The 21,046-nt window shown below is 42.7% G+C and overlaps 1 protein-coding gene across 8 annotated transcripts in view; it reads left to right on the forward strand.

Moving 5' to 3' along the window:
• Positions 1-21,046, forward strand: part of ORC5 (origin recognition complex subunit 5) — a 121,507-nt gene that overhangs the window by 78,712 nt on the left and 21,749 nt on the right. Inside the window, exon 14 of one of the 8 annotated variants that reach the window (XR_006292376.1) lies at positions 3,575-3,606. The exons of the other annotated variants lie outside the window; for them this stretch is intronic. The gene's annotated coding sequence lies outside the window, so the exon portion shown is untranslated. The remainder of the gene's footprint in view (positions 1-3,574; positions 3,607-21,046) is intronic. 8 annotated transcript variants of the gene reach the window in all.

The raw sequence follows: 21,046 nt of genomic DNA on the forward strand, positions 1-21,046 counted from the left end.
GCTGGGAGTGCACAGACCAAAATGACAGCCCAGAAGAAGGTGTTTGCAGACTGTTCAAACTTCCTGTAACGAGCAGGGTGGAGATTGTGCTGCACTGTGATGCAGTCCCGTGCTGCACTGTGATGAAAGGCCTAGAATGGATACATTTCAGGAGGGCACTAGGTAGTCGGGGACATGGTTAGTTGGACTCAGGTCTGTGTACTGCAGTATGGATGCCAGAGCCCCCAGATTCAAGCCTGGCTTAGAAAATTTTTAACCTAAAGTTAACAATCAGTGTAGACACTCATGCCCTGGGTTCTCTAACCTGGAGTCCACTGACTTGAATCCCACTAACCTTGGGCTTACATTGTAGAGTAGACATACCCTTTGTCATGAGCCATGATGGGAGTAGTGTTTCTGTCTGTGGGACTAGTGACACTGCTCTTAGAATACTGCTTTCAGTTTTGGACTTCTTAACATCAGAAAGACATCAACAAAGAGGAGGGAATTTAGAGGAGAGCAACAAAAGGAGGTGGATGGAGTAATTTAGGTGGAGGAAAGAATAAAAGAAAATACATATAGCTTGGTCATGCAGTGCTTTAACTATGGGGATATGACTGCATATATGTATTTGAAGGATATAAACTATTTGGAAAGAGAATAGGGCGCAGAAGAAGGTATAATAAAAAATAATGGGATGCAATTAACCAGAGAGTTGTAGGTCAAATACTAGAAAAGAATTCCACATTTTGTTAAACTAGGAAATGATCTCCCAGGTTAAGTGGTGGAGTCAGTTAAGATGTGACAGTGTTGTTAGGTGATATTCATATTACCCAACTTAGTGTCTTCCAGGGTAAATGTTAAGAACCTGGGGCAAAGCAACATGGAAGAACAGACGTCTGACATTGAAGTTGAAAAGTAAATGCCATTTTTTGGTATTATACTGTAATATTCTGACTTGCCTTCATTCAGAACAATAGCCTTTCCTTTTTAAAAGACCTTATGAAAACTAAATTTTCATCTGTTATAATTACAATACTAACTTTCTAGAAGATTATCCTAGTTTAAAAAAAATTGTATTATAGGATTGTTACTCATTATTAAGATAAGATTATGTCACGGAGATCACGGATTCCGTGACTCCCAGAGATCTTGGTGACATTTTCCACCTCCGCCCTGGGGTGGCAGGGCCAGAGCTGTCAGGTGGCGGGAGCAGCTCTCAGTGCCATAGAGGTCCCCCACAGCTCTCAGCCACCAGCCCCGGAGCTCGAAACCACTGCAGGCTGTGGGGAGACCCCAGAGCTCCCAGGCCTCACGGGCAGCAGGTGCTGCCCCACCCCCACCCTGCAGCAGGGCTAGGGTTCTCAGCCCCACCCCGCCTTGGAGTTCAGTCATTCCCTGTCAGCCCCCTCCCCATTATTTTTAGCAAAAGTCACAGACAGGTCACAGGCTTCCATGAATATTTGTTTATTGCCTGCGACCTGTCCATGACTTTTACTAAAAATAACCATGACAAAATCTTAACCTTACTCATTGTTCAAATAATTTTTATAAGGAAGTGCTTCTTCTGGTTTTACAAAGGCTGACATACTTTACATACTCTGGGACTGCTTCTGACTGAATCATTTTGAACAGCTTTTTATGCTAGCATAATTTGTACTGGGGTCATTGAATTTAACTCCATGAGACTAATTCTGCACAGTCATTTTGCTGGAAATGTGTTTTCTAAATGACATCTGGTTTTCAAACTGCCTTTCGTTATATAGTAGTGGCTTTAACATCTATATGAATGTAACTACCAGTAGCAGTGGGTTTTGAGCAAGTGCAGCCAACAATGTTATATTTTTTGCTCTAAAAAAAGCTATGTATTTTCATTAGGCTGCAAAACGTTAGGATTTATGTACATTTTAATATGATTCAGAAAGAGAACAGTAAGAAGGCACTTACCCAAATATGTCATACCCTAATTGGAGAATGACCGTCCTTAATTTTTCAATAGGTTTTGGTTTCAAAACCATAAAACAGATGAAGGTTGTGGTTGAAAGTAAGCCAAACTAAAGAGTTATTATTAGTACTCCCTTTTTGGGCAGGGTAATTGAGAATTGTAGATTCCAGAGGTGGAAAATATCTATTAGATCACCTAGATGCATAGATTCCAAGACCAGAAGGGACCATTGTGATCATCTAGGCCAGGGGTTGGCAACCTATGGCACGCGTGCCGATTTTTAATGGCACGCTGCTGCCTGCCGGGTCCCAGCCGCCAGCCCCGCTCAGCCCGCTGTCGAACCCAGGCCGGCAGCAGGCTGAGCGGGGCCGGTGGCTGGGACCCCAGCAGGCAGCAGCGTGCCATTAAAAATCCTGCCCGCCCCAGCCTGCTCTTCGCCCGCCCTCCCTCCCTCCCGCCGATCAGCTTTTGGCCCTTGCACGGCATGGGAGGAGGCGGAGAAGAGGTGGGGAAGTGGGGTGAAATCAGGGCATATCCCCTCCAGCCCCCTGCTGTGAGCCGCTCTGGGCAGAGGGCTGGGAGCACCTCCATGACCCTAGCCCACACCCCCAGCCCTCTGCCCTGACTCCTGCACCCCCCACATTCCCACCCCCACCCTGCCAGTCTGGGGTTCTGGCTGCCGGCCCCTTGCCAGCCGGGGTCCCGGCCGCAGGTCCCGCTCAGCCTCCTACCGGCCTAGGTGAACGGAACCCCGGGCTGGCAGTGGGCTGAGCGGGCCAGCGGCGTAAGATCAGCATTTTAATTTAATTTTAAATGAAGCTTCTTAAACATTTTGAAAACCTTGTTTACTTTACATACGACAGTAGTTTAGTTATATAATATATAGACCTATAGAGAGAGACCTTCTAAAAAACGTTAAAATGTATTACTGGCACGCAAAACCTTAAATTAAAGTGAATAAATGAAGACTCGGCACACCGCTTCTGAAAGGTTGCCGACCCCTGGTCTAGTCTAATCTCCTGTATAACACAGGCCGTATATCTTGGTCAAAATAATTTCTAGATCATATATTTTAGAAAAACATCCAATCTGGGTTTAAAAATTGTCCATGATGGAGAATCCACCGTGATTGCTGGTAAATTGTTCCAATAGTTAATTACTCTCACAATAGACAATTACCCTCATTTCCTGTCTGAATTTGTCTAACTTCAGCTTCCAGCCATTGGAACATGTTATATCTTTCTCTGCTAGATTGAAGAACACATAAATAAATATTTGTTCTTCATGTAGATACCCATAGGCTGTAATCAAGTCCCCCTTAACCTTCTCTCTGGTAAGCTAAATAAGCTAAATTGAGCTCCTTGAATCTATCACTATAAGGCATGTTTTCTACTTCTTTAATCATTCTCATGACTCTTCTGTGAACCCTCTCCAATTTATCAACGTCTTTCTTGAATTGTGGGCACCAGAACTGGACACAGTGTTCCAGTGGCAGTTGCCCCAGTGCCAAATATAGAAGTCGAATAACATCTCTACTTGAGATTCCCCTGTTTATGCATCCCAGGATTGCATTAGCTCTTTTGGCTACAGCGTGTCACAGGGAGCTCGTGTTCAGTTGATTACTTACCATGACCCCCACATTTTTTTCAGAGTCACCGCTTCCCAGGATAGTCTATCATCCTGTAAGTGTGGCCTACATTCTTTGTTCCTAGATGTGTACATTGACATTTAGCTGTATTAAAACAAATATTGTTTGCTTGAGCCCAGCTTACCAAGCGATCCAGATCGCTCTGAATCAGTTACCTCTCCTCTCCAAATTTTTGTATCATGTGTAAACTTCATCATTGATGATTTTGATTTCATCCTGGTCATTGATAAAAATGTTAAATAGCATAGGACCAAGAACCAGTTTCTGTGGGACCCTAATGGAAGCACATGCACTCAATGAATATTCCTTGTTGACAGTTACATTTTGAGACCTATTTGCTAGCCAGTTTTTAATCCATTAATGTGTGCCATGTTAATTTTATATTGGTTTATATAGTTTTTTAATCAAAATGTGTGGTACAATTTACAGAAGTTTTAAGTATATTACATCAACTCGTTACTATTATCAGTCAAACTTGTAATCTCTTCAAATAACGTATCAGGTTACTTTGACAAGATCTATTTTCCATAAACCCATATTGATTGTCATTAATTATATTACCCTCCAATTCTGTATTAATAGAGTCCCATATCAGCATCTCTGTTATCTTGTCCAGGATCGATGTCTGGCTGACAGGCCTATAATTACCCAGGTCATCTTATTTACCCGTTTTAAAAATAGGCACAATATTATCCAGACCTGCTGATTTAAAAATGTCTAAAGTTAGTAACTTCTCTGTAACATCCTCCAGAGATACTAGTGGAATGGATTCAGAGTAACAGCCGTGTTAGTCTGTATTCGCAAAAAGAAAAGGAGTACTTGTGGCACCTTAGAGACTAACCAATTTATTTGAGCATAAGCTTTCGTGAGCTACAGCTCACTTCATCGGATGCATACTGTGGAAAATACAGAAGATGTTTTTATACACACAGATCATGAAAAAAATGGGTGTTTATCACTACAAAAGGTTTTCTCTCCCCCTACCCCACTCTCCTGTTGGTAATAGCTTATCTTAAGTGATCACTCTCCTTACAATGTGTATGATAATCAAGGTGGGCCATTTCCAGCACAAATCCAGGGTTTAACAAGAAAGTCTGAGGAACAGTGCGGGGGGGGAAGGAATAAACAAGGGGAAATAGGTTACTTTTTATAATGAATCAACCATTCCCAGTCTCTATTCAAGCTTAAGTTAAATGTATCCAATTTGCAAATTAATTCCAATTTAGCAGTCTCGTTGGAGTCTGTTTTCGAAGTTTTTTTGTTGAAGGATAGTCACTTTGAGATCAGAAATCGCGTGACCAGAGAGATTGAAGTGTTCTCCGTCTGGTTTATGAATGTTATAATTCTTGACATCTGATTTGTGTCCATTTATTCTTTTACGTAGAGACTGTCCAGTTTGACCAGTGTACATGGCAGAGGGCCATTGCTGGCACATGATGACATATATCACATTGGTAGATGTGCAGGTGAACAAGCCTCTGATAGTGTGGCTGATGTTATTAGGCCCTGTGATGGTGTCCCCTGAATAGATATGTGGGCACAGTTGGCAACGGGCTTTGTTGCAAGGATAGGTACCCGGGTTAGTGGTTCTGTTGTGTGGTATGTGGTTGCTGGTGAGTATTCGCTTCAGGTTGGGGGGCTGTCTGTAGGCAAGGACTGGCCTGTCTCCCAAGATTCGTGAGAGTGTTGGGTCGTCCTTCAGGATAGGTTGTAGATCCTTGATAATGCGTTGGAGGGGTTTTAGTTGGGGGCTGAAGGTGACAGCTAGTGGCGTTCTGTTATTTTCTTTGTTGGGCCTGTCCTGTAGTAGGTGACTTCTGGGAACTCTTCTGGCTCTATCAGTCTGTTTCTTCACTTCCGCAGGTGGGTATTGTAGTTGTAAGAATGCTTGATAGAGATCTTGTAGGTGTTTGTCTCTGTCTGAGGGGTTGGAGCAAATGCGATTGTATCGCAGAGCTTGGCTGTAGACAATGGATCGTGTGGTGTGGTCAGAGTGAAAGCTGGAGGCATTTAGGTAGGAATAGCGGTCAGTAGGTTTCCGGTATAGGGTGGTGTTTATGTGACCATCGTTTATTAGCTCTGTAGTGTCCAGGAAGTGGATCTCTTGTGTGGATTGGATCAGGCTGAGGTTGATGGAAATTGTTGAAATCATGGTGGAATTCCTCAAGGGCTTCTTTTTCATGGGTCCAGATGATGAAGATGTCATCAATATAGCGCAAATAGAGTAGGGGCGTTAGGGGACGAGAGCTGAGGAAGCGTTGTTCTAAGTCAGCCATAAAAATGTTGGCATACTGGGGGTGGGGTGGGGAGAAAACCTGGATTTGTGCTGGAAATGGCCCACCTTGATTATCATACATATTGTAAGGAGAGTGATCACTTTAGATAAGCTATTACCAGCAGGAGAGTGGGGTGGGGAGAGAGAAAACCTTTTGTAGTGATAAACACCCATTTTTTCATGGTCTGTGTGTATAAAAACATCTTCTGTATTTTCCACAGTATGCATCCGATGAAGTGAGCTGTAGCTCATGAAAGCTTATGTTCAAATAAATTGGTTAGTCTCTAAGGTGCCACAAATACTCCTTTTCTTTTAGTGGAATGGAAACAGTGTTATCACCATATGATGAGACTATATCAACTGTTTTTCCCCCAAATACAGAACAGAAATATTTAACTTCTGCCTTTTCTGCATTATTATTAACAGTTCTATCACTTCTATCTGGTAATGGTCCAATATTATGGTCAGGATTCTTTATGTTCCTAATGTAGTTAAAAAACTCCTTTTCATTGTCCCTAACACTGCTGGCCCTAGAGTTCCTCTTGTGTCCCTTTGCTTCCCTTATCAATTTTCTGCAGTTCCTAACTTCTGATTTATATTAATTACCATCAACTTTCCCTTTTGTCCATTTGTTATCTATCATTGTAAAAAAAAGTTTTTATTGTTGCCTTCACTTCTCTAAACAAGGTCAGCTTTTTATGGGATTGTGGCTTTTGGGGCATCTTTTAAGGTGCTCTTCAATGTTTCCCAATTATCATTTCCTTTTTTTGATTAAATTCTTCCTCCCATCTGATTTGGTTTAATGGTTTTCAGGTTTTAAAATTGGCTCTGTTAAAGCACCAAGTGTATACTGATCTGACTTTATTCTGCTTGCACATTATAAATGTGATCAGGTCAGGATCACTTGTACCTAAGCAATCAGTTCCTCTTTATCTGTTAATACAAGGTCTAATAACAAATTTTCCCATGTGGCTGCAACAGTTTTTGCGTTAGGAAATTGTCATATATACTATTTAGAAATTCCAAGGATGTTTTAGTGCTGGCAGCATCAGATGTCCAGCGTATGTCACTCAAATTGAAATTCACAATGATCATGCAGCTTTTTTTCCAAGATCATTTTCTTCGAGTTATCAGTAACTTAGAAACAGGTAATGCCATTTTTGACACAGTGCAGAGATGGGCAAACTACCGCCCGCGGGCCACATCTGGCCTGCGGGTCCGTCCTGCCCGGTCTCTGAGCTCCCGGCCAGGGAGGCTAGCCCCCAGCCCCTCCCCTGCTGTTCCCCCTTCCCTGCAGCCTCAGCGCGCTGTGCCGCCAGCGCTCTGGCCCGCTGCTCCTGCCGGGCAGGGCAGCAGCGTGGCTGTGAGCTCATGCCACTCTGAGTGGCGTGGTAAGGGGCAGGGGGTCCCAGCGGGCAGTCAGGGGACAGGGAGCAGGAGGCAGTTGGATGGGGTGGAGGTTCTGGTGGGGGGCGGTCAGGGGATGGGGAGCAGGGGGGTTGGAGAGGGGGTGGGGTCCCGGGGGCGGTTAGGGGCTGGGGTGTGGATGGGGTTGGAGCAATCAGGGGCAGGGAGCAGGGGGGGTTGGATGGGGGTGGGAGTGTGGATAGGAGTCAGGGCAGTCGCGACAGTGAGCAGGGGGGTTGAATGGGGGGAAGGGGCAGTTAGGGGCAGGGGTCCCGGGAGGGGGCATTCAGGGGACAAGGAACGGGGGGGTTGGATGGGTTGGGAGTTTTGAGGGGGGCAGTCAGGGGGTGGGAAGTGGGTGGAGGTAGATAGGAGGCAGGGGCCAGGCTGTTTGGGGAGGCACAGCCTTCCCTACCCGGCCCTCCATAAAGTTTCGCAGCCTGGATGTGGCCCTCAGGCCAAAAAGTTTGCCCACCCCTGATAGAGTGCTATTCTCCCTCCCATTTTGCCCATACAGTCCTTCTTAAATTGGTTGTAACCATTGATTTTAATAATCCAATAGTGCAAATCATCCCACTGGGTTTCACTAATATCAACTAGATCGAACTTATGCTCATAAATGAGCAATTCCAGTCCTTTTGTTTGTTACTCAGGCTCCTGGCATTAGTGTGTAGGCAATTTCAATTTTGGTCTGAGTTCTTATCTTCCATCTTTTTACCCTCCCCTTTTGCTATTAGTTTAATGCTGTCCTGACTACTCTAGCCAGTTTGCCCACGAGAAGATTGGTTCCCCTTCTACTGAAGTGAAGGCCACCCAAACTATACAGCCATTTCACCATAGAAGGATGTTCCAGAAAATCAGAACCCTACACCGCTTTCCTGTCAACGGGGTTCACTCCAGAATCTTCTGTCTTCTTTTGTTCATGAGTTAGGAATGATCTCAAAGAAAAAGACTTGGATATTCTTCAGCATGCTTCCGAGTTCCGTGAAGTCCTCTGTTATCTGTGAGATATCCCACAAGTCAAGAGCATCTCAACTCTTTGGCCTTACCATCAGTCTCGATAAGACAGAGGTCTTGTTCCAACCACCACCTCGTTCCAGTGCTCCAGCACCAGCCATCTCCATCCCAGGCAAATAGCTGAAAAATGTGGATCAGTTAAAATGTTTAGGCATAACCATCTTCCTAGTGACAGTTCCCTTGGTAAGGAAATAGTCTCCAGAATCAGTAAAGCCAGCCTGGCCTTTTGCTGACTTCGAACAAAATTCCTTGAGCAACACAACATTCATTTCTCCACCACACTGAAGATCTATAGTGCAGTGGTCCTAACATCTCTCCTGTATGGTTCTGAGACATGGACTCTTTGTAGACAGCACATTAAACAGCTTGAGCAATTTCACATGTACACCTTCTGCTCAATAATGAGCATTTGCCAGCAGGACAGAGTGATATTAAGGTCCTTGAGAGAGCAAACACAACCAGCATTGAGGAAATGCTACTGAGAGGACAATGTAGGTGGACTGAACATGTCATCAGAATGGAAGACGACCACCTCCCAAAACAGATCCTGTATGGGGTGCTGAGGTAGGGCAAAAAGAAAGGGTTGTCCATATAAGTGCTTCAAAGATAGCTTGAAGAGCAGTCTCCAGTGGTCTGGCATAAATCTCGAAGAACTTGAGCAAATGGCTCAGAACAGGACTGACATGCAACAAGTTCAAGCAGCATCAAACATCATGGATACAGACTTCCCATGCTCTCAGTTCAGCTGACTCTGTGCATGAGGGTTTGGACTTCAGAGTCATATGCATAGCCATAGATGAGAATTGCGACAATATTGTCGTTATCATTAGCAATGGACTACTACTATCCCGCAAGACCATGTCATTAGTGCCGATGTGAGCCATCACCAATGGAATCTTTCCTGTCGACATTAGAAGCCTATCCAGTCTTAGAGTGATGTCTCATGTCTTGGCTCAGCAAAGCAGCATGCTGTCCTGTTGTCCACTTGTCCCTTGCAGAATGTTCTTTCAGTTCTTCAGAGAATTGAATCTCCAACAACTATCGTTTGTCGTCTTTGGATGGTTGGACAACTCTTTGTGGGCAAGCTTAATTTTCTTACAGGTTGGGCCAAGTTGCCATCCACGTGTGTCCTGTACAGCTCTCTCGTCTGTTGGATTTGCCTGATCTTGAGAGGTATCTTGAATATTTCCACATTGAGGACCTGGTATCTATTTACATTTACAGCTGTGTGGAATTCTCTCTGGTGGCCACAGCCTGCCCATCCCCATCTGTCTCCTGCTGTGTAGAATGTTGCCTTGAATTCTTGCCTCTGATGCTTACAAACCTCCTGGCCTGCTTTCTGACTTCCTCTTTCTCCCCGATTCCTTGGTGGCCACCTCCATTCTTCCTTGAACCTGGGGTACTGCTGTTTTCCAAACCTGGCTGCCAAGGAACTCCTCAGCTACCATGATTCTCAATAGCTTCTCAAGGTGCCCCTGCAGTCCAAGAATCATTTCCTCCAGGACAGTCACCAACTTACACTTTGTGAACAGGACATCCCTTCTGGCTGTAGGCAGGAAAGAGAACATGGTACAACCATTTCAGGTTTCTGTCGTTGGCCATCTTGATATCACAACACGGCTTACTCCTAGAGTGAAAGTCTCCAAAACGCCTTCTCTCAACTTCCTCCAAAACTCTCCTGTTAGCTGCTTCTGTTCTTGGCTCATGAGATCTCCTTGCCAGTGACTTTTTATAACAAGTTCTTCCCTGCTTAGAGCAGCTCAGCTCAACCCCCTCACCACATGAGAGCAATTTACTTCTGTCTTCAAACAGCTGGGCGCTCCAAGGATTAGAGCCTCAGGGCCTTTACCAAGGCACTGATCAAGCTCTAAGAGTAGAGCCTCTGGGCCCACAGCCCAGCTGTGCAGCCTGTACACAGAGAATGAACAAACAGTCAACCAAACAAACTAGGCAGACTACATGCACCACTCCCCAAATCCCACTATTTTCAAGCACTGAGTCTGCAGCTACCCCCTCCAAAACTCTCCTTTTATCTGCCTCTGTTTGTGGCACATCTTTTTGCCAATGCAGAATTGTTCTCTGTTGTTTTACTGGTGGTTTGTCTAGCCCAGTTTTGCAAGTACCACTCAGTAGGGCTTCCATCACCCCTCTGGGAAACTGTTTCATAGGCTAATAACTCTTATGTAAGTAAGGTTTTCCTAATACTCAGCCTAATTGTCCCCTTTACATTCATGGCATTGATTCTATTTATATCCCTCCTCCTCATTTTAAACTATGCTGAATAATTCCCCTCCCTTCTATCTCATACAGTTGTTATCTATATTGGTGGACTTTTCCTACCATTAGTCAGTCTTCACTTAGCCAGGCTGTATATTTATATATATTTCCTTGTAAATCGGTCTATCCAGCCCCTAATCAATTATTGCTTTTCTGTGAATATTCTCCGGTTTGTCATTATCTTCCTGGTAAGAGGCAGGGTCTTCTCAATGAATGCTCTTTTCTCCTCCACACAGCCCTAATGACCTGACAAAGCTGGTCTTTGTTACCCTTTAAGGAATTATGCAAATTCCATCTCTTAACTATAGCTGGTTGGTGAAAAAGATATTGCCTTTAAGTGTGGCTTCTCTTATACCTGGGAGTTAGGCCTCTAAGTTTGACCAGTAGAGCTCAGAAGTATTTCAGAAGGTGTGTTCTCTTCAGGGTACCACCCTCAGCCACTTGCTATTCGTCACCCCTAACCCTTGATAATCCATCTACCCAAACACACGCTTTTCAAGGATCATTCTCACACAACTACATTTCAGGGGAAATGTAGTCATTGTTGGATTTCAGCATAGCCTTGACACCTGTTCTGTCATGCCTTGAAGGTCAAGAATTCTTCTCCAGACTTCCTGACTACCCTTTCAGAAAATTTCAGTCACTGGTATGTAACATTTTACTGTTACTGTGGTCTTTTCTACTAAGACTAAATTATAACTACATCCACTTTTACTTTTCTGAACAGTCTTAGAATATTACTTCTAATTTCTTTCGTTCAAAATATTCTTGATAAATGTCCTTTTTTAAAATCACCCACACAGTTTTTCCGGCTACTTTCAAGTCTGTTCTCACCAGATGTTTTTTCCAAGCTTTTGTGACAATGAAATACAGCCACTGTAATACATGCCATGAAGAAAAAGCTTTGAGAACTGAATTTTTTTGCTAAGAGGCACGATTACTTTCATTTATATCTTTCCAAACATGGAATAAATTTTTCTATAATTTTGTTTGAAAACACATTACTTGCCAGGGTTTACGCTGCCTGAACTTTAGAAATAGTGATATTTTTTTCAAATCTACAGTTATAAAACAGCATTATCACCTTATTAAGATTTAGTAGAATATGGAAATTTTAATGGGAATCTTTTTATTATATATCAAACTGCAAGTCCCCCATCCTCCGAGGAGTGCACAGACCCCAAGTTAACATCCAAACGCATTCCCTTCCTGGGGCTTGGCTTTATTAGTAACCCAAAAACAATAATACAACAGAAAACATAGTCTCTGCTTCCTGTGTGACTAGCTGTCACAGGAATACCTCTGCCTAACTCTCCATTTTCCTCTGTCTAGAAAGTCACTGCCACCTCCCATATGTCTAGAGTTTAAGTTCATGAGCCAGATTTACCCCTGTGATTAAAGCAGAATGTCAGTGCCTTTTATGCAGGGTTCTAAAACTTGCTGACAGGACGAATTACCAGCAGAGTCCTGCTGCCCTGTTACATTTTCACAAAGTACTAAACTAGTATAGCTCTGTGTTGTGTGGGCAGTAATATATTTAAGGATGTCAGTAATTTGAAATTGTTTCTTTCGAAAACACAAGTTGCAGTGGATTCCCATTCTTTTGTCTTAACTTTGGGGACAAGACTCAGACAGAACTTCCAAAGTGTTTTAAGGGTTGCATACATCTCTTCCCCCTCCCAGCATATGGTACATTCTGGCACTGCTTCATGGATTTCAGAACCCCTAAATGTACAAACTGATGTCAGTTCTCTTTCAGTTGCTACTAACACTTAAAGGTTCGCCACCCTGTTCTTTTTTTTCTGTGTACCTGGTGCATCAAGTGTAGAACCTGTACATTCTCTGTATCAGATTAGTCTAAAGTAGTGCTTCTGAATGGAGGGCATAAGAATCAGCTAATGTAAGCAGTGTGCTAAGATTTTGGAAAATGTATTTAGGTCCCTGTACAAAGGACTTTTCTTGAGCCCCTACTTAACTTACATAGCCACACACTATTTGAGAGTCACAGTTTTAGTGGCTAGACTTGCTTGCTTTGGCACTAGCACACTAGAGACTATGTCAAGTTTTTGGAAAGCGTAGGGGACAATTTCCTGGTGCAAGTGCTAGACGAGCCAACTGGGGGGGAGCTTTTCTTGACCTGCTGCTCACAAACAGGGAAGAATTAGTGGGGGAAGCAAAAGTGGACGGGAATCTGGGAGGCAGTGACCATGAGTTGGTTGAGTTCAGGATCCTGACGCAGGGAAGAAAGGTAAGCAGCAGGATACGGACCCTGGACTTCAGGAAAGCAGACTTCGACTCCCTCAGGTGGGTAGGATGGGTAGGATCCCCTGGGGGACTAACATGAAGGGGAAAGGAGTCCAGGAGAGCTGGCTGTATTTCAAGGAATCCCTGTTGAGGTTACAGGGACAAACCATCCCGATGAGTCGAAAGAATAGTAAATATGGCAGGCGACCAGTTTGGCTTAACGGTGAAATCCTAGTGTATCTTAAACATAAAAAAGAAGCTTACAAGAAGTGGAAGGTTGGACATATGACCAGGGAAGAGTATAAAAATATTGCTCGGGCATGTAGGAATGAAATCAGGAGGGCCAAATCGCACCTGGAGCTGCAGCTAGCAAGAGATGTCAAGAGTAACAAGAAGGGTTTCTTCAGGTATGTTGGCAACAAGAAGAAAGCCAAGGAAAGTGTGGGCCCTTTACTGAATGAGGGAGGCAACCTAGTGACAGAGGATGTGGAAAAAGCTAATGTGCTCAATGCTTTTTTTGCCTCTGTCTTCACTAACAAGGACAGCTCCCAGACTGCTGCACTGGGCATCGCAACATGGGGAGTAGATGGCCAGCCCTCTGTGGAGAAAGAGGTGGTTAGGGACTATTTAGAAAAGCTGGACGTGCACAAGTCCATGGGGCCGGACGAGTTGCATCCGAGAGTGCTAAAGGAATTGGCGAATGTGATTGCAGAGCCGTTGGCCATTATCTTTGAAAACTCGTGGCGAACGGGGGAAGTCCCAGATGACTGGAAAAAGGCTAATGTAGTGCCAATCTTTAAAAAAGGGAAGAAGGAGGATCCTGGGAACTACAGGCCAGTCAGCCTCACCTCAGTCCCCGGAAAAATCATGGAGCAGGTCCTCAAGGAATCAATCCTGAAGCACTTACACGAGAGAAAAGTGATCAGGAACAGTCAGCATGGATTCACCAAGGGTAGGTCATGCCTGACTAATCTAATAGCCTTCTATGATGAGATTACTGATTCTGTGGATGAAGGGAAAGCAGTGGATGTATTGTTTCTTGACTTTAGCAAAGCTTTTGACACGGTCTCCCACAGTATTCTTGTCAGCAAGTTAAGGAAGTATGGGCTGGATGAATGCACCATAAGGTGGGTAGAAAGTTGGCTAGATTGTCGGGCTCAACGGGTAGTGATCAATGGCTCCATGTCTAGTTGGCAGCCGGTGTCAAGTGGAGTGCCCCAGGGGTCGGTCCTGTGGCCGGTTTTGTTCAATATCTTCATAAATGATCTGGAGGATGGTGTGGATTGCATTCTCAGCAAATTTGCGGATGATACTAAACTGGGAGGAGTGATAGATACGCTGGAGGGCAGGGATAGGATACAGAGGGACCTAGACAAATTGGAGGATTGGGCCAAAAGAAACCTGATGAGGTTCAATAAGGATAAGTGCAGGGTCCTGCACTTAGGACGGAAGAACCCAATGCACAGCTACAGACTAGGGACCGAATGGCTAGGCAGCAGTTCTGTGGAAAAGAACCTAGGGGTTACAGTGGACGAGAAGCTGGATATGAGTCAGCAGTGTGCCCTTGTTGCCAAGAAGGCTAATGGCATTTTGGGATGTATAAGTAGGGGCATAGCGAGCAGATCGAGGGACGTGATCGTTCCCCTCTATTCGACATTGGTGAGGCCTCATCTGGAGTACTGTGTCCAGTTCTGGGCCCCACGCTACAAGAAGGACGTGGATAAATTGGAGAGAGTCCAGCGAAGGGCAACAAAAATGATTAGGGGTCTGGAACACATGACTTATGAAGAGAGGCTGAGGGAACTGTGATTCTTTAGTCTGCAGAAGAAAAGAATGAGGGGGGATTTGATAGCTGCTTTCAACTACCTGAGAGGTGGTTCCAGAGAGGATGGTTCTAGACTATTCTCAGTGGTAGAAGAGGACAGGACAAGGAGTAATGGTCTCAAGTTGCAGTGGGGGAGGTTTAGGTTGGATATTAGGAAAAACTTTTTCACTAGGAGGGTGGTGAAACACTGGAATGCGTTACCTAGGGAGGTGGTAGAATCTCCTTCCTTAGAAGTTTTTAAGGTCAGGCTTGACAAAGCCCTGGCTGGGATGATTTAATTGGGGATTGGTCCTGCTTTGAGCAGGGGGTTGGACTAGATGACCTCCTGAGGTCCCTTCCAACCCTGATATTCTATGATTCTATGATTCAAACCTTTTACTGGTTAGCCCTTTTATAAGGGCTGTGGAGTGACAAGGGTTTGTTTCCCTACTTTCTGTCCATTAGGCATCTTTCCTTAACTTGTTCTTTACTCTCAAGTTTTTTTCAGATATTTTGAAAAGTCTTTTTTTCTATTTTCATAGCTTAATCACAAGAAAACTACAAGAGAAGACTGTCAGGAACAAAATATTGTTGCATCAGTTTACCGTCACACATCTGGCTTCCCATTACAATACAATTTCTGATGCTTAGGTATTCCAGTGTGGTAGTTACACTGTTTTGATGTTTCATGACCATCTCCCACCTATTTTTCCTATGTAGCAGAAGGTCTACTTGGGAAGGGTATGCTCCACCTGTTGGTGCATATAGTACTTACACGTCACTTTGTAGACATTTGTGGAATTAGACTCAGTCTTCCATATCTTTTTGGCATTATCCCCCCACAAAAAAGCAGCCAGCTTGGTCCTGACTGGTTTGCCCTATTTTCAACCTTTGTTTACGTTCCTCTTTAATCTCTGTCATTTGAGGCTTCTGTGCTTGGTGTACATCAGTCTCCTCATCCTGAGCCCCCTGCGTCTATTTGAATCCACAGCAAACTCAGGCTTAGTGTAGATTCCTCCATATGTGCTCCTGGAGGTAGGGCTTGTATCCAGCGAAGCACTTGTCTCCTAGTGATCTCGAGGCATTTCAGGGAATGCTTTACCAGCTAGCAGAGGTGTTAAACCTTTCTTCATTTGGGAAAAACACTCATAATAGGTTTGATATTTTGCAGTCCAGCAGTAATGTGAATTAGATTGTGTCATAGAATCATCATAGACTATCAGGGTTGGAAGGGACCTCAGGAGGTCATCTAGTCCAACCCCCTGCTCAAAGCAGGACCAATCCCCAACTAAATCAGTGAGGGGACTGGTAGATGGAGCTTGGCTGGGGAAGGTGAGCGGGATGAGGATAATGATGAATGAAAGAAACTCATGCTGCTAGAAAACCCAACAAAATATTTTCTGCCAGCAGACAAAGTGAGAAAGTGATGGCCTTAGGTGACAAAACACTGTTGCTGCTCATGACTTTCCCCAAATCTGACAGAAAAGTTATGCCAGGGCTGGCTGCTTCCACATAATTTATCTTGGACTAGCCACAACACACATCTTTTAGCCCCATGACCATGTCATCATGCAGCAGATAGCTCCACTATGTTCAGTCATGCCATCTTACAAGATTCCTTTAAGAACTGGTGAATGTATTTCTGCTGGATCACAACACAGTGCTAATGGAGTCACCTTCTGAGCCTTTAGCGGAGTGCTTTTTATTTTGCCTGCCACTAAGGAAATTGTAAAATATATGGATAAAAAGCACTGGATAAGAGCTAAGTATTATTTATTTTTAGTATTTTGATTTTTAATTCCAATCAGATCTTTGAGAAGAGTGAGTGAAATGCAGTCTTTAATGACTGATCCACCATTCACTCTAAGTTGTCCTTTGTTCTCTTTGCAAATTTATAACTAAATTGTTGTCCGAGTTCCACTTGGTTCAGACCATCATCCGCCAAATATTTTTTACCACACTTCATTGTGATCCAGGGAAATTTAGACTCCATACCTTTTTAGATGTCAAAACATCTTTAGGGCTTTATTATTTTAGGGTTAAAACATTTTAGGACATCACTTACACATTGTCTTTTGGGGATCACTATAGGGGAAATTACATCTGTACACATCTTTCTAAGTGGGTTTATATATACAGTATATCTATAGATATAAAAGACCTGTTTATACATTAATCACAATGACGGTACACCAGGCCATCAGTATCCTTGTATTCCCTCCTGTGTTTTCCTACCTAGCAACTACCTCAATAGTTTCAGCTTTTTACACCCAAATAATCTTTAAGGAGTATTTATCCAAACCGTCTCTCACATGCATTGCTGAGTGTTTAGAATATGACCCACACTGAGTGAGCATTAGAATTCAGTCATCTGTAGTAAAAGTGGCTCGTCTGTCTGCTTGTGTCTGGTGCAGATATTGGCCAAACTGCCACTTGGAACTCAAAGCACACTTTCTAGAAGCTTTATTGTTTAGAGTTGGAGGGCAGTCAGATGTCCAGTTTAGTAGGGCAGTGTTTGTTTAATTATTGCAACTCTTAATTTCTTAATGGTTGCTGCTTGCTAGTCTTCGGGGGTTGAGAACTGTGGAAGCAATTTGGGAAAGGAAAAAAGGAAATTGCTTAACTGTAATTTGTAGTTCTCATACCTTGTTTCTCCCTTAGATCTACACTCTTTCTCTCTCCAGTGTCTTTAGAGTTTGGAATGTATGTTTGCTGCTCTGCATGAATTGGAAATAGCAGGCTTATCTACCTTTGCTTTTTAAGCATAGTCTCAGTATCTGAACCTGTAGGCTTATAACTCTGTTTAAACATTCACTACAAAGTGATTTTTGACCCATGTGCATTGCATTAAACTTACAAGATTGAGAATTTATGGAAGAAGCATAGTTGGAGGGCTGCAATTGACCAGGTAAATAACCTTGTTTTACTCTAAAAAATGATCAAAACTTCCGTATCTTGTAGCACTTTAAGCTTAAAACATTAATCAGAAACTTGGTATCCAGCCTGACAGTATTTCTGATTTATAGGCAGAGGATTTAGTAAGCAATTTTACAATACGGTACTGACCTTCTGTTCCATATACAGTATTTGATGACAGTAGGGGAAATTGGTCAAAATTTGTTATTAATGCAGCACTGGAACATTTGTAATGCAACAGCAAGGTCACTTTCGATTTCTACAGCCTACATAATATTTAGATGGGTCCAGCTCCAAGCTATCAAGGCTTATGGTGTGTTCATTGGAAGCTTTTATGAGCCTCATGCCATTCCTTCTGTGGGATATGACCTGCTTTCATTGGTAGTCTCTGAATGTAGGAGGCCAGCTGCAAGCATATCCTGCAAAAATGATTAGCCAATAATGGTGCACTGGGGTGTAAAATAGCAGTTGTAATAACGGATTACTCCATTATGCTTCTTCATTGACTGAATAAAGACCTGATTGAGTGAGGAATGTAGAAAAATGTACTCTTCTGACTTAAACTTAAAGGATTTGATAAAATAACAACTTTAGGGGTAAGGGGAGTGCCATTAAATTGAAACCAGAGAGATTTGCAAATTAGAATTTGAGTAATTTCCTATATTCTCACTTTTCCAGAGTGCTATAGACACTAACAAAAGGAATTGTGAATCAGCTGCCTTTAACATAGTTTATAGATCTAAGGTAATTTATGGAATATTCAGGTTTGTGGGAACAAATGAAGCAGTAATCATATCATAGTTTTCAGACTTGTATTGTCATATGTTATAAACCAAAATTTAAATAGTTACACTTATTTATAAACATTGTCTCATTCCTAGTAAACCTAGTTTTTGCTCACCACAGACTAGGGGTCTGAAGAAATACTAAGGAGATTAGAATAATTTAAAGTAATCAATTTTGGGGTATACCTTGAACCAGTAAGGAAGGTTTGAAAGTTCCATATTCCTTTAGCGTTCCTTTGCTTGTTTACACATACATTTACTGTGGTTAAATACTTGCTTTCTTGATAGTTTGAATTTGCATGCAGTTGCCTAATGCAGGCATTTACTCTTACTTAAGAAACTCTTTAGTACATTATATTTAATCACATACAGACGTGTTAACATTTTGCTTTTGAAATGTAGGACCATTTCCATTATATCTTTTCTGCCTGGTCAGATCCTGAACGACACAATGTCACTGTGTCATGGTGCATTGTCACCAGCTAAGGGGAAGTAACTAGGAGCATCTTCTTTCCTTCTCCCCAACACACAGCATCACAGAAAGAGGGGGCAACAGAGCAATCAGAATTTTTTTTTTTTTTAAATAAGGCCAAAGTAGTTACATCAGTATATTCTGATGTTCTCACTCTGCTGTGATGTACGTCAACTCAGCAGGACAAATGAGGCTGCATTCTAATGGAATATATTCACAAGTATAAAAGACTATCTTAAATCTGTGTCCTACAGTTCAATATTTGCATTTTGGTGTATTGCACTTCAGGATGAATTTTTCAGAACATCCCTGTGCATTTGCAGAAATAGTCTCCCAGGCTGAAGCTCCCACCTGCTCCTTTAGAGCTGTGGCAGCATTGCACCAATATATTTCTCCTTTCTGCACTTGTTTCGTTTTTGTTTGTTTTTTCATTCCTGCCCCAGTCAAATGGTTCGCCAGTCCTGACACTTCTTCCAGAAGTGGCTTTTTGGAGGCAGCATTTTCTGTGTGTGGCTCATCTGAAACACTTTCTCCTTTCTTCTTCCCCCCTCTTCCTGATGTGTAACTCCTCACTTATTTTGTTATCCTCTTTTCTCATTTTCCACACCACCCATGAATAAAAAAGGCCATTCTGGGTCAGACCAGTGGTCCATCTAGCCCAGTATCCTGTCTTCCAACACTGTCCAGTTGCAGATGCTTCACAGGGAATGAACAGAACAGGGCAACTATCAAGTGTAGTATCTGTTCTTATCCGTTTAATGGACTGAATCACAGAACAGTGTGCATTACTTTGCATTTATCAACATTGAATTTCCTCTGCCATTTTGTTGCCCATTCACCCAGTTTTGTGATTTTTTTTATAACTCTTTGCCGTCAGCTTCAGACTTAACTATCTTGAGGAATTTTGTACTGTCTGCAAACTTTGCCACCTCACTGTTTATCCCCTTTTCCAGAATATTTTTGAACAAGTTGAACAGCACAGGTCCCAGCATAAATCCTTGGGGGACCCTGCTATTTACCTCTCTCCCCTGTGAAAACTGACTGTTTCATCCTATCTTTTAACTAGTTACTGATCCATGAGAGGACCTTCCCCCTTATCTCATGACTGTTTACTTTGCTTAAGAGCCTTTGGTGAGGAACCTTGTCAAAGGCTTTCTGAAAGTCCAAGTACACTATTTCAACTAGATCGCCACATGCTTGTTGATTCCTCAAAGAATTCTAATAAATTAGTGAGGGCCCTTTACAAAAGACCTGTTGACTCTTCCCCAACATATTGTGTTCATCTGTCTGTGATAATTTTGTTCTTTACTATAGTTTCAACTAATTTTCTTGGTACTGAAGTTTGGCTTTCTGGCCCGTAATTGCCAGGATTGCCTCTGGAACCTTTTTTAAAAATCGGCATGACATTATCTATCCTCCAGTCACCAGTTACAGGGGCTGATTTCAACAGTAGATTACATAGCACAGTTGGTAGTTCTGCAGTTTCATAAATGGGTTCCTTCAGAACTCTTGAGTGAATACCATTTGGTACTAGTAACTTATTACTGTTTAACTTTTTGGTATGTTCCAAAACTTCCTCAACTCCTCCATCTGGGGCAATTCCTCAGATTTGTCACCTAAAAAGAATGGCTCAGGTGTGGAAATCTTCCTCACATCCTCTGCAGTGAAGACTAATGCAAGGAATTCATTTACCTTCTCTGCAATGGCTTTATGTTCCTTGAGTGCTCCTTTAGCACCTTGATCGTCCAGTGACCCCACTGATTGTTTGGCAGGCTTCCTGCTTCTGATGTACTTAAATACTTTTGCTGTTAATTTTTGCTAGTTGTTCTTTAAATTCTTTTTTAGCCTGCCTAATTATACTTTTATACTTGACTTTCCAGGGTTAGCGCTCCCTTCTATTTTCCTCACTACAGTTTGACTTCCAGTTTTTAAAGGATGCCTTTATGTTGCTAACTGCTTCTTTTACTCTGCTGTTTTGCTGATGTGGCATTTTTTGGGCCTTTTACTGTTTGTTTTTATTTGGGGTATACATTTAGTTTCAGCCTCTGTTATATTTTTTTAATAGTTTCCATGCAACTTGCAGGCATTTCACTTTTGCGACAGTTCCTTTTAATATCCATTTAACTAGCTTCTGTGTTTAAAAAAAATTCTCGTTTTTGAAGTTAAATGTTACTGTGGTGGGTCTCTTTGGTACGTTTCTTCCTACAAAGCTATTAAATTTAATTACAGTATGGTCACTATTACTGAGCAGTTCAGCTATATTCACCTCTTGGACCA

The sequence above is a fragment of the Chelonia mydas genome, chromosome 1, assembly GCF_015237465.2.
Source record: "Chelonia mydas isolate rCheMyd1 chromosome 1, rCheMyd1.pri.v2, whole genome shotgun sequence".
Classification (NCBI taxonomy): Eukaryota; Metazoa; Chordata; order Testudines; family Cheloniidae; genus Chelonia; species Chelonia mydas.